The sequence below is a fragment of the Myotis lucifugus genome, unplaced genomic scaffold (assembly GCF_000147115.1).
Source record: "Myotis lucifugus unplaced genomic scaffold, Myoluc2.0 scaffold_136, whole genome shotgun sequence".
In the NCBI taxonomy this organism is placed as follows: domain Eukaryota; kingdom Metazoa; phylum Chordata; class Mammalia; order Chiroptera; family Vespertilionidae; genus Myotis; species Myotis lucifugus.
This window is the reverse complement of record NW_005871184.1, coordinates 2200286-2214379: the sequence shown is the minus strand read 5'-3', so window position 1 is coordinate 2214379 and position 14094 is coordinate 2200286. Positions and strand designations below refer to the sequence as shown.

Here is a 14094-nt window from a genome sequence, read left to right as displayed (position 1 = left end):
TAGAGCAAAAATAAATAATTAATCCCACAATAACCCATATAACTAGTATATGTGCCATCAATCAAGATATTAAGAACTCTATAATTTGAGGAAAGGACTATTCCTTGGAACATATATTTCAACATGGTAAAAAGAAAAAAGATGGAAGTACAAAGCAGACCTATTACACAGCAAATATTTTGCATGGAGACAAATTAGTACATTATTTCAATATAGCACAATTTCTGTTTTACTTTTCCTGTGTAACCAATCTTGTTCACCTACAAACATACTATGCACCTACTATGTGCCACTTGTTATGCTGTGACACTTTTTTTTTCATTTCTATCATTTAATATTTTGAAATGAGTTATAATTTTGTAAACAAAAATTCATTAGATTTTCCAAAGATCCAGTTGTATCTCCTGAAAACATGGCGTAAGAAAAAAAGAGGCATATTTAATCTTACAGAGCAAATTTTCAACCTATAGTCTTGGCAAAATGAGCTAATAAAATCTGGAATGACAAAGTGATCTGCAGTAGCTTTTGTGTGGTTTTCTAGCCATATTTTTTCAATGTAATAAACCAAATGTTCTTACTTTGGGCTTTATCTTGCTGAAAGCAGCATTGTTCACCCATGTGTTCATTTGGGAAATGTTTTATCAGTGTAAAATGACTCCATCTTGTGGATTATCATGACCATGGCATTCAAATCTCACCTTTCTTCAAGCTCGTCAAGGCAGTTAGCATCAGCCTGGTCCCTCCCAACCTTTAGTCTGTAGAATGCTTATTTCCTGTTGGATGATAATCCTCATAAGCAACCCTGCCACACAATGTACATATAGAAAGTGTCTGCCATTCCCAGGGTCACCACTGCTACAACCCTGATGGAGCTCAGCTGGTCCAGCCCACCAAGACCAACACTGCTTAGTGGCAGAGGTAGCTGGTTTATGTGATCCATGATGCCTTTGACAATTAAAATCTTTCCCATAGTATCACTGACAGTGTTAGCACCACTCATGGTTAATTTTTTTTAAATGACATCACAAATCAAACCATCTTATTTTGAGAAAAATAGATGTAATAAAAGGGTGTTTACTAGAAAAGCTTAAAAAACAAAAAAACAAAAAAAAACTGTTTTCAGGGGGAAAAAAGTACATGCAAGCTCTGGATTTCTGTTGACAACACTGAACATGTTTTTAATGTAGTAAATGAAGTTCTGAACCAGAAGCCAAACAGTACACCAGAAGGAAAAGCTTATTTCAGCAGGAGAACCTCCTCCTACCAGCAGATAAGAATATTCATGAGAGAAACCAAGATGGCAGCATAGGTAAACACTGGAAATTGCTGCCTTGCACAACCACTTCAAAAATACAACTAAAAGACAAAACAGACATCATCCAGAACCACAGGAAGGCTAGCTGAGTGGAAATGCTACAACTAGAAGGAAAGAAAAAAACACACTGAGACTCAGAGGAGGTGCGGAAGTAAAGTGCAGAGGTACAGAGGCACACATGAAAAGGGCTGGCAACTGAGGACACGGTTGTCTTTTTCAATTAGGAGGGAGACACAAGCTCCCGATGGCCCTGAACTCCAGTTCCGGGCGAGTTTCTGAGGACCCAGACACATACGGGGAGAAACTGGACTGTCTGGCAGCGGGTGAAACTCGAGGGTGGCTTTCTCTCAGAGGTGCTTGCAGTGATTACCGTGGGACACTGAGACCCTGGGCCTCTTAGGGCAGGGCTGAGGATCAGCCATACCTGTTTGCTCCGCCCTGTTGATCCCCTGAGACCCCGCCCCACCCAAGCTGTGCGCAGAGGCTTTTGCATATGAAAGGCCTGGCTCTTTGCAATCTAAAAATTACCTAACAAACTGCAGCTGGGTTAGAGAGACCCAGAACATCCAAAAGAAGGCCGAAGGCCCCACAGCAGCTTGCATTGCTTCACAGCTGGGCCTCATCTGGGCATCTCCAAACCCCAAACAAAGAAGAGGAATCTGCAGATCTCTCCATAGCTCCTGCTGGGTAGCCTCAGGCAGAAGCTAAATTAGCACCTCCTTAGAGATCAAAGAGCCAGTGTACCCAGTGGTCAGAGTGGGACCATCTAGATTACAACTCCTCAGATCCATAAGGGACACACTCAGGGGGCAGACTCAGTGAGCACTAAAACCCCACTGAAGCAAGTCTTGCCCCAGAAGGGTGTCTCCAGCAAAGAAGTTCTCCCACTGCAGACACAGCTGATTCTCACAGCCAATTGGCCTGGAGGTCAATTCCTCCCAGTGATACCTACAACAATCAAGGTTTAACTACAACAAGACTGTGCACAAAGCGCACAAAGAGGTGCACCAAGAGTGTCCACCTCAGGTAATTGGGGAGGCTGAGCCACTGGGCCCTATAGGACACCTAGCACAGAAAGCCACTCTATCAACACAGGGAAGCATAAAAAATGCAGAGACAAAGAAACACGTCACAAATGACAGAAATAGAGGAAAGCAAACTTCTGGATATAGAGTTCAAAACCACACTTATAAGGTTTTTAAAGAATTTTCTAGAAACCGCTGATAAATTTAGTGAGACCCTCAAGAAATCTAGTGAGACCCTTGAGGTTATGAAAAAGGACCAACTAGAAATTAAGCATACATTGACTAAAATAAAGAATATTATACAGAGTTCCAACAGCAGACTAGAGGATCGCAAGAATCAAGTCAAAGATTTGAAATATGAAGAAGCAAAAAACACACAACTGGAAAAGCAAAAAGAAAAAAGAATCCAAAAATATGAAGATAGTGTAAGAAGCTCTGGGGCAACTTCAAGCGTACCAACATCTGAATTATGGGGGTGCCAGAAGAAGAGAGAGAGCAAGATATTGAAAACCTATTTGAAGAAATAATGACAGAAAACTTCCCCTACCTAGTGAAAGAAATAGACTTACAAGTCCAGGAAGCACAGAGAACCCCAAACAAGAGGAATCCAAAAAGGACCACACCAAGACACATCATAATTAAAATGCCAAGGGCAAAAGACAAAGAGAGAATCTTAAAAGCAGCAAGAGAAAAACAGTTATCTACAAGGGAGTACCCATATGACTGTCAGCTGATTTCTCAACAGAAACTATGCAGGCCAGAAGGGAGTGGCAAGAAATATTCAAAGTGATGAAAAGCAAGAACCTACAACCAAGATTACTCTACCCAGGAAAGCTATCATTCAGAATTAAAGGTCAGATAAAGAACTTCACTGATAAGAAAAAGCTAAAGGAGTTCATCACCACCAAACCAGTATTATATGAAATGCTGAAAGTTATCCTTTTAGAAGAGGAAGAAGAAGAAGTAGGTAAAGATACAAATTATGAACAACAAATACACATTTATCAACAAGTGAATCTAAAAATCAAGTGAATAAATAATCTGATGAACAGAATAAACTGGTGAATATAATAGAATCAGGGGCATAGAAAGGGAGTGGACTGACTATTCTCGGGGGGGAAAGGGATGTGGGGGGTGCGGGAAGAGACTGGACAAAAATCGTACACCTATGGATGAGGACAGTGCGGGGGGGTAAGGGCAGAGGGTGGGGTGGGAACAGGGTGGAGGGAAGCTATGGGGGGAAAAAGAGGAACAACTATAATAATCTGAACAATAAAGATTTAATTTTTAAAAAATAAAAAAATAAAAAGGTTCCGTCATTTTGACGTATGAAAAAAAAAAAGAATATTCACGAAAGTCGATGTAAATTCCACTCTAGCCAAATGATATGGAAACACAGTTCTTTGCCTAAAAAAATAAACCACCTTCATTATCAACCCAAAAATGACTTTCCATACTAATTTGACCTCAGTACTTTTCATATATTACCCTCTATAATAATGTGTCCTGGGGGCCTTTTTGGACTTCTTTAAGTTTTCTCTTTGAGGGGGAAAAAGGCAGCTTGTAGTGTGTCACTCGGTAAGTCAACCACAAGAGTAGTGAGTAAAGGGAAAAAGTGGCAGAGATCATCCCAAAGCAGTGTATAAAAAATGTATGAGTGGGATGTCTATCTGCATATGTAAGTGTATACAAATCTAGATTTAGTTTCAGAGACCACTCAAGCCCATTCTTTAAAACTTTTTTTAAAAAGAAGTATGAAGCACCATAAGTGTCTATGGCAGGTCTCTGGTGTCCTGCACCTCTTTTCTCTTCTTGTATTAATTGTACCTCACTCTTCCTTAGGACAGCAACCCTTCGCATGCCATCTTTTGAAGAGTGACCCAATCCAAGATGACCTAATTTTAATCTCATTCCTGGGGATTTGAATCTTTAGGATGTGATGGTTGGAACCTAGCCATTCCAATCTCCCAGAAAATGGATATTTTAAAAATATATTTTACTGATTTTTTACAGAGAGGAAGGAAGAGGGATAGAGAGTTAGAAACATTGATGAAAGAGAAACATCGATCAGCTGCCTCCTGCACACCCCCTACTGGAGATGTGCCTGCAACCAAGGTACATGCCCTTGACCAAATCAAACCTGGGACCCTTCAGTCCACAGGCCAACGCTCTATCCACTGAGCCAAACCTGTTAGGGCCAGAAAATGGATTTTGACAGAGTTCTTGCTGTCTTGGTTCCTGTTGTCTTAAAGCTTGGCTGTTTAGCTTTTCCCTCAATTTCTGTGAGTCACCCAAAACACATCAAGCATATTCCATTTCTCCTCATGTTAGCCAATACTATTTCTCTTGACAACTAAAACACCCAACTGGTGAGGTTGGGATATTTTGAGAACAAACCACATTTTGGTCCACTATTTATAGGGCACTGTTCTCAAAGAGCATTTAAACCACTACAAAAATCCCACCACTTCATCCATGATATCCTTTCAGATTGATGGTAAGTCAAGAGCCACTTTTTACATTCATCCTTCTATCCTAACATGAAATTCTCCATAGGCACTTAGCTGGTTCCCTACCTAAGGGCTTGATGTCTCTTGTTGTTGCTGTCCAATACAGAGATAAATGTGCCCATCTCTTTTGACTTGCTTATTAAAAATTTTACTGCCGATCTACATGGGTAATAAATAAATGCCCCTGCATTTATGCTGAATTTTTAAAATCATATATGCCCCTATTCACATTAAGCATGCAATATTTACCTTTGAGTGTATGCAAATAACAAACAGAATATCATGGAAATGCACAATATCATTCACCATGCATAATAATAATAACAATTCAAAAAGCACATCTGAACTGCAATAAATAAGCACATGCACATTATAAAATATGCATCTGTATATATAAAAGACTAATATGCAAAGTGTCCTCTTGGGAGTTTGACCAGGAGACCAGGAGTTTGATCGCTCGCTATGACGTGTGCTGACCACCGGGGAAGGCACGGAACATGGCGTGTGACCAGTGGTGGCGACGGGGTGCTGATGGAGCGAGGGGAAGAAGGGGTGGGGTGTGTGTGTAGGGGGAGGGGAGGGAACTGCACGGTGGCAGTGCACAGGTGGGCGGCAAGGGAAGGAGGATGCGGGGAGGTGGGGAGGCAGGGAATCTGATCAGCCCTGATCACTGGCCAGGCCTAGGGAACCTACCTGTGCACGAATTTTGTGCACTGGGCCTCTAGTAACTCTATAAAGAGAAATATGGAAGTCTACCTATATAGGCACACTACAACCCCCTCCAAATGTCCTCTCTGCTACTCCTACTATGAATTTGGGATGTTAGCTTTTAATCTGTACCTCAGCAATGACTCATTAATAGTCATGGTTCTGAAGCAGCTTATAAACAGACTAAAGGGGAAGGGCAGGCAGTTAAAACAAATTAGTAGTTAAAATCGCCCACAAATAACTCTTGGACAGAAAAACTAAGTCTTTTGTATTTTACTTTCCTAAGATATATTTCAAGGCAACTATAGAAAACAAAAGTATGGTCATATTTAACATGGGGAAGATGAGTCAAATAGTATTGATGTGATTTTCTGAACTGAGAAACAGAAGAATTAAGAGAAATATTTTTTATTTTAAGAAATAAACTTTGAAATGTCATCTATATGATTCAACCATGAACAAATATAATTTCAAGATACCAATACTTAATAGATTCTATACTAAGTAGATTCTATAGGAACTTCTTCTTAGGAATACTATTTTGGCATACATTTAAATTTTACTTATTGATTTTTTTTTTGAGAGAGAGAGATCAATTGTTGTTCTACTTATTTATGCATTGGTTGATTCATGTATGTGCCCTGATGAGGGATCGAGCCACCAACCTTGGTGTATGAGAACAATGCTCTAACCAGCTAGTTACCTGGCTAGGGCTACTTTGGCATAATTTTAGTTAACAAGACCACTTCAAACAAAAAGTATTGTGTAATTTAATTATTTTACCAATTTAAACTTGAGCCTAAACTTTAAATCCTTTGGTCTCTGTAAACTCTTGTGTTTACTTTCCTTTTGTTGGCTCCTTCTTTCTGCCTCTGCCTCTGGTTCCTATTCTTCTCGCTCCCTAAATATAAGTTATCTTAGGCATATGTAGGGGGCAAAGTGTACTTGGGGAATCTGTACATTCTTCTCAAATTTTCTGTGAACCTAAAATTGTATAAATAAACAAACAAACATAAATACATATGCTCTACACTTCAGCTGTTCCCATCTGAACATCCTCAACTCTATCCACTGCCCCAGCTTCAGTTACCTCCCTTATGCCCATATCTTCAAATTCCTCTCCCTGGCCCTGTATCTCTCCAGAGTTCCCACAACTCCTGGCTGTCTGCTAAACATCTCTATCTGCACATCCTGTTGGCAGTTCATATTCAATATGTCTTAGAATTTATCAAATGTTTTTCTTCTGTTCTGTTTTCCGTATTTCTTAGTCATCCCAAAACTTGCAGCTCAGTTCAGCTCATCTTTGATCCCACTACACATATTCTTGCACACCAGTTGCCAAGTTGTAGGAATCCCACTCAATAATGTTACGCAATCTTTTCCTTTTCACTATGTCCACAGCTACTCCTCTAGCTCCTAATCATTCCTATTATTGTATTGTATTGCACTGCATTGCATTATTGTATTGTAGCTACTGAAGTAGCCTCCAAACTGCTCCACCACTTCCTCTCCACTTCTGTTTCACTCCCCATCATGTAACCTAATTACTTAATCTTCTTGAGTATAATGCCAATCAGGAAACTCTTGTTTATATTGCCACTCAGAAACTCTTTATGTGTTCCATGATGACACCAATTAAATTTCACTGTTCTCCTTCTTTCCCCATACTTGCCATGTTTATATCTTTACTTCTATATTTTTCCCATACAGACTGGCATTCTCTCTCTTTCTGATCTCTTCATGCTTAAGTAGCAAATATTCTGTAAGACTTTCCTCTCTGAACTCTTCCTTGGGCCCTAGGATCAGAGTAATCATTCTTATTCTGTCCTTTGAATTCCCACCCCTTTCACCCTCCATCTATCTTCCATCCCTTCTCTCTCTCTCTCTCTCTCTCTCTCTCTCTCTCTCTCTCCCCTTCCCTCCCTCCCTTCTTCTCTACCCTTCTCTCCCCCTCTCCTTCCCTCCCTCTTTCTCTAAAAGTCAATGAAAACATATCTTTGGGTGAGAATTTAAAAGAAAAAGAAAGAAAAATATAGAGTGCTCAATTCAGCAGCACATGTACTAAAAAATTGGAAGGATACAGAAATTAGCCCCTGCGCAAGGATGACACACAAATCTGTGAAGGTTCCATATTAAAAAGCACAACTATCCCATGGCCAGAGTTGCTCTGTCCCTTAATGCCCAAGACCAATTCAAGCTCAGAATAGCTCAAAAGAACTGAATGCTTCCCTGGGGCAAGCCCTCTCTCTAAAAGCTCATCAGATTTTCATGCCATGGGCTTCTCCTGAGCTTACCCAGCCATTCCCCACACTTGTCTATACTTCTGCCCAGACTCAAACCATAGTCACTGTTCCTTACTCTACTGTAAACTCTCAAACACCCCTGTTTAAATAATCTATATCCTCACCAAAACATTTAACAGTTTCTTACACACAATCAGCCCTTACTGGTAAATATAAAATAAACAGTCAAAATTAATGACTATTTAACAACATTTAAAAATTAATCCAAACATTTCTCATCTTTATGTCTGATAATGCAGGCCCTAACTGTTTAAGCCTAGGTCTATATAGTGATCAATCTCTCTTCTTTATTTTTCTAATACTCATACTCCCTTAAAATAGCAGGTGTCTTCTGAATAATTTTCAAAAAGAGCTTGGCGCCTGGTTCACAAGGTTGTTGTTAGGATTAGAGAAGAGAGTACACAGAAAGTACTTAGCAGAGTCTCTGGCATGTGATCTGTTCTCAACAAATGTTAGTTTATATCATTCTTGCTGTGAAAGCTAGATTTACTTTTAACTGTTCCAAAACAAATTCTATAAAGAAACATCCTCAAAAGTGACTATTTCTTAAATTATACCTAAAAGATGACCTTAAAACTTCCCACCAATACACAGAGCTTTAAATGTCCCTTTCACCAAACAGGGAAGGAAAAACTCAAGAATTCCAAGTGAAAACATGGGAGACTCTATGGCTGAAGGAAGCTTAAGTGAGATGGCAGGTTAAATTGCTGGAACTGAGACAATAAGAGGCCCCAGGGGAAGGACATTTCACAGTCGAAGAGGAAATGGTACATCCTTTCTCCTACACACAAATCCGTAATTGGAAAAAAAGACTGAGCACCCTTCCTCCCACCACTGACCTTCTAAGTAGGTGTGGCGGGCCAAACTCCATCCTCAACAGTCATACAGATTTTGATCTTTTTAACACCTGGTCCAGTTTGCAAAGCTGCTAAGTAAAACTTAACCCGGTTAGTTTCTCTCCATTCAACTTACATTGTACTTCCAAATTTCCTCTCTCTCAGAACAGATTAAGCAGCACCTCCTACATTGTCCTGGTTATAACCCTCACGAGATGCTAGATCTGCCATGTTGAAGATACCTTCACAGAACGCTCAAGGTGAGTTGAGACTCCGAGGCCAGAAACAGAAAGGGAATGGAAGTCACCTACAAAATCTATGATTCATAGCAGGTAATGGGTGAAAAAAGAGTGATCCTCTGAAATTAGACCATTTCCATTATTAACTTTAGAATAAATATAGAGCGACTCTACTTAATAAATTGAACGTTCAAGTCTCCCCCACACAGGTTCTATTCTATTCCATCACTAAGCATTGTCTAACAACTTTCTTGAAAACTGCTACAGAAATGAATCATAGCCAATGAAAAAAGAACAGTCTTCATTTCTGACCATGTTAAAAATATTAAAACATTTTTAAAAGGTTAAAACCATTATAAAAGTTTAACATTCACTTCAAATTTAAAAAGAAAAAGAACTATATAAGGCTGCGCAAATACCAAAGTGAGTAAATTGCCTAACACTAGCAAGTATTTAACAGAATTGTGTTAAGTCTTAAAAATATAAAAATCTCAACCATAACCCCACCAGGTAGAAAATAATATATTCTTACTTTATTTTCAGATAGGGCTATTCTATGAATATGAGAGGATAATGATAGCTGAATTTAATAACCTAATTTTTAATTTCATAACCATTTTGGGCATTGCCCAATAATCTTGTATATAACAAAGAGTAAAAACTTGACTACTGTAAAAGTTGAATAATAATAAGAAAATGTAGGAGGAACCAAGATGGCGGCATAGGTAAGCACCTGAACTTGCTGCCGAGCACAACCACATTAAAGCTACAACTAAAAGACAAAGCGAATATCATCCAGAACCATGGGAAGGCTGGCTGAGTGGAAATTCTACAACTAGAAGGAAAGAGCAAAGCGCACTGAGTCCGGTAGGAGGTGCAGAGGTGTGGAAGTGTGGAGGTATGAAGGCGTGCGCGCAAGGGGCTGGCAGCTGGGTACACTGTTGTCTTTTTCATTCAGGAGGAAGATACAAGCTCCCAACTGCTCTGAATTCCAGTTCCGGGTGAGAATTTAGGGAGCCAGACTCATATGGAGAGAAACTGCACTGTCTGGTATTGGGCCGGAACGTGAGGGCGGCTTTCTCGTAGAGGTGCTTGCAGCAGTCATTGTTCCTGCATGGGGCCACAGGACACAGACCCTGGAACCTCTCCGAAGCAGAGCAGACTGGCAGCCATTGCGGTTTGCTCTGCCCTGGTGACTCCCTGAGACCCCGCCTCATCTAATTTACAACCCCCACCCAAGCTGTGTGCAGAGGCTTTTGCATATGAATGACCAGGACTTTCTCCGCCTAAAAACCTGTCAATCTGTAGCTGGGTCAGAGAATCCCAGAGCTTCCAAAAGAAGGCCTAAGGCTCTTCAGCAGCCTGCATTACTTCACAGCTGTGCCTCATCTGGGCACCTCCAAACCCCAAACAAATAGGAGGAATCTGCAGATCACTGTGTAGCTCCTGCTGGGTGGCCTCAGGCAGTGGCTGATTTTGCACCTCCTTGGAGATCCAAGAGCCAGTCTACCCAGTGGTCAGAGTGAGACCATCCAGATTACAACTCTTCACATCCATGAGACACACTCAAGGGGCAGACTCAGTGAGCACCAAAGCCCCACTAAAGCATGTCCTGCCCCATAAGGGTGTCTCCACCACAGAAGTTCTCCCACCGTAGATACAGCTGATTCTCACAGCCAATTGGCTGGAGGTCAATTCCTCCCAGTGATGCCAACAGCAATCCAGGCTTAACTACAACAAGACTATGCACACAACCCACAAAGGAGTGCACCAAGAGTGTCCACCTCAGGTAATTGAGAGGCTGAGCCACTGGGCCTATAGGACACCTAGCATACAAGGCCACTCTATCAACATAGGGAAGCAGCCAAAATGCAGAGACAAAGAAACATGTCACAAATGAAAGAAATGGAGGAAAGCAAACTACTGGATATAGAGTTCAAAACCACACTTATAAGGTTACTCAAGAATCTTCTAGAAACCTCCGGCTCAGTGGATAGAGCATCAGCCTGCGGACTGAGAGGTCCCAGGTTCGATTCCGGTCAAGGGCATGTGCCTTGGTTGCGGGCACATCCCCAGTGGGAGGTGTGCAGGAGGCAGTTGATCGATGTTTCTCTCTCATCGATGTTTCTAACTCTCTATCCCTCTCCGTAAAAAATCAATAAAATATATTTTTTTTAAAAAAGAACAAAATCCTGAGATCAATGTTGTCTTACATATTTAATAAGCATGCTGTTTTCCATACAGTGAAAACAAATTAAACAAAACAGTAAAATTGCATGCAAATGTCTCTCAAATTAATATAAAAGAAAACTTATTATCTCACTTGTATAATGTAATATCTGAAGAAATTCTAAATATTATATTAAATTATAATTAGGTTTAAGTATGAAGAACCTATATTGAAACTTTAAAATAGTTTTTTTAAACAATTGCATGACTCATCCCTATTGCTTGTTAGAAAATTAGTGAAGCCCAGGCTGGTGGCTCCGTGGTTAGAGTGTAGGTGTCTGGGGTTCGATTCCTGGTCAAAGGCACATACCTGGGTTGCAGGTGCACTCCCCAGCCCTGGGTTGGGACACATGTGGGAGACAACCAATGTGTCTCTCTCACATCAATGTCTATCTCCTTCTCTTCCTTTCTCTCTGCCCCTCCGCTTCCTTCCACTCTCTCTAATCAATGGAATATTATCAGGTGGAGATTAACAACAAAAAATTAGTGAAAATATCAATACACAACCCACTCAAAAGTGGCTCATTTTGATATTGAATTATTTCCATGCATAATCTGAACAATATCTTTTAACATATAACCAGATTATAATCAGACCATGTTAAAAGACAAAAAAATGATGAAAATGTGACTTGTAAATGCAAAGATTGTCTACAAGAACAGTTTATTGATCAATATTTGATTTACATAAGTAGGGTCTACAATTATTGTAACTTAAGTTTAGTCCAATTGAGAAAGAAATAATTTGCCTTTGAAGATTTAATGTATCTTGTTTTCCATTGTCAGGACTACAATGTTTAACCTAATGTATTTCCTTTTAAGCTTTAACTGCCCAAATCTTTCGAGCAATCTTTATTTCCTAAGTGTTTAATCTTGTTCCCTTCATATGCTTGGAAATACTCCCATTCACTTCCTTCACATGGTCTTTGCTCTGATCTTTCCTTAAGTGACGTAGCTGTCACTATCCTAAGATGAGATCTCCTCAAGTCCTTTCAAAAGTAAGTAAAAGGGAGAGACTTCAAAAGAGAGAGACAGAGAGAAGGAAGGATGGAAAGAAAGGAGGATAAGGATGAAGGCAGAAAGGTATGCAGGTACCTATACATACCTGATCCTCAGAATTGTCAGAGATCTGCTGTTTTGATGGTGAAAACAACAATAGCCTTGTCTAAATAAGTGCATGCTGACAATGTTCTATGATTTTTAAAGTCGAGGCAATGACCATGCAGTATGAGTAATAAAGTAAAACACTGAGCATAACTAAAAAGCATAATAATTATTGTTACTGAATATTTTTTTTTTTTTTTTTTTTTTTTTTTATTGCTTAAATTATTACAAAGAGTATTACATATGTCTCCTTTTTTTTTTCCCCGCCCTTGACAATCCCCCGGCTTCCCCTACCCCCCAGTGTCTTATGTCCATTGGTTATGCTTATATGCATGCATACAAGTCCTTTGGTTGATTTCTTACCCCCCCCCTCCAGCCCCCCACCCTCCCCAGCCTTCCTGCTGTAGTTTAACAGTCTGTTTGAGGCAACTCTGCCTCTGTATCTATTATTGTTCAAGAGTTTATAATGGTCTCTATTATCCATGAATGAGTGAGATCATGTGGCCTTTTTCCTTCATTGACTGGCTTATTTCACTTAGCATAATGCTCTCCAGTTCCATCCATGCTGTTGCAAATGGAAAGAGTTCCTTCTTTTTTACAGCAGCATAGTATTCCATCGTGTAGATGTACCACAGTTTTCTAATCCATTCATCTACTGATGGACACTTAGGCTGTTTCCAGATCTTAGCTATGGTGAATTGTGCTGCTATGAACATCTGGGTGCATATATCCTTTCTGATTGGTGTTTCTGGTTTCTTGGGATATATTCCTAGAAGTGGGATCGCAGGGTCAAATGGGAGTTCCATTTCCAATTTTTTGAGGAACCTCCATACTGCCTTCCATAGTGGCTGCACCAGTCTGCATTCCCACCAGCAGTGCACAAGTGTTCCTTTTTCTCCACATCCTCTCCAGCACTTGTCGTTTGTTGATTTGTTGATGATGTAAAAGGCGCCTCTTAACTTATAGACAAGGGGAATAGAGAAAGACAGAGCCTAGTGCCAGACTGCCTAGGTTTGATCTCAGGCTCTGCTTCTTGCTTGTTGTGTGATCTTGGGCAAGTTACTCAACCTCACTATCCTTCGGTTTCCTTATCTGTAAAATAGGAATGACAATAATAGCAGTACTTGCTTCTGTAGGGTTGTTATTAAGATTAAATGAGATAATAAAAGTAAAACATTCAGAATTTTGCCACCCAGAAAGTGCTATGTAAATGTCAGATGTTCTTGTTACAGTGCATTTCTTTTATATACTCTAAATTACCCAGTAAATAGTTTCCAAGTTCAACTGTAGCTGATGATTGGTTCAAAAACCAACCTGCTCTTCTATCTAAGAGGCTGAGTTTTCCTTGAGAAATGTCTCAGGAAGGAAACTCCAGAGCTGTCACCTTGGTTTCTGGCCAGTGATCACAAATATGCTGAGTTGAATCTAGTCCACAGGGTATGTGGTGAATGAGTCAGCTGGGAAGGAACCCACCTTTTCTCTGCTAGCTGAAGAAATACTGCAGGATTGTTTTATCAAGTCACTTGGTAATGGAGGGCAAGTTTTCCAACATAGGATGTGAACTCAAACTCTCATGTTGTTTATTCTGTGGTGGTGATAGTGGGAAAGAGGAAAGGGGCCAGATGATAAAATGCCTTATATGCCACAGTGAGAGCATTCTCAGATGCTTCGACAATATATATTCAACTGGAATTCTGGGGGCCAAAGTATGCTACCTTGGGGACAGGCCCTGAGTGTGGCACCAGATCTGGAGGGCAGCCAGGCTGGCAGGACGTGGAGAGGCCCCAGGGCACTAAGAAGCAGCTGCAGAAGTGATGAGTGGGCA

At 40.3% G+C, this 14094-nt stretch overlaps 1 protein-coding gene and 1 pseudogene across 1 annotated transcript in view; one reads left to right on the top strand and one right to left on the bottom strand.

Moving 5' to 3' along the window:
- The window catches only part of ADAMTS3 (ADAM metallopeptidase with thrombospondin type 1 motif 3), a 249541-nt gene that overhangs the window by 179458 nt on the left and 55989 nt on the right, over nt 1-14094 (bottom strand). The gene's annotated exons all lie outside the window — the stretch shown is intronic.
- LOC111827139 lies at nt 7596-7695 on the top strand (annotated as a pseudogene).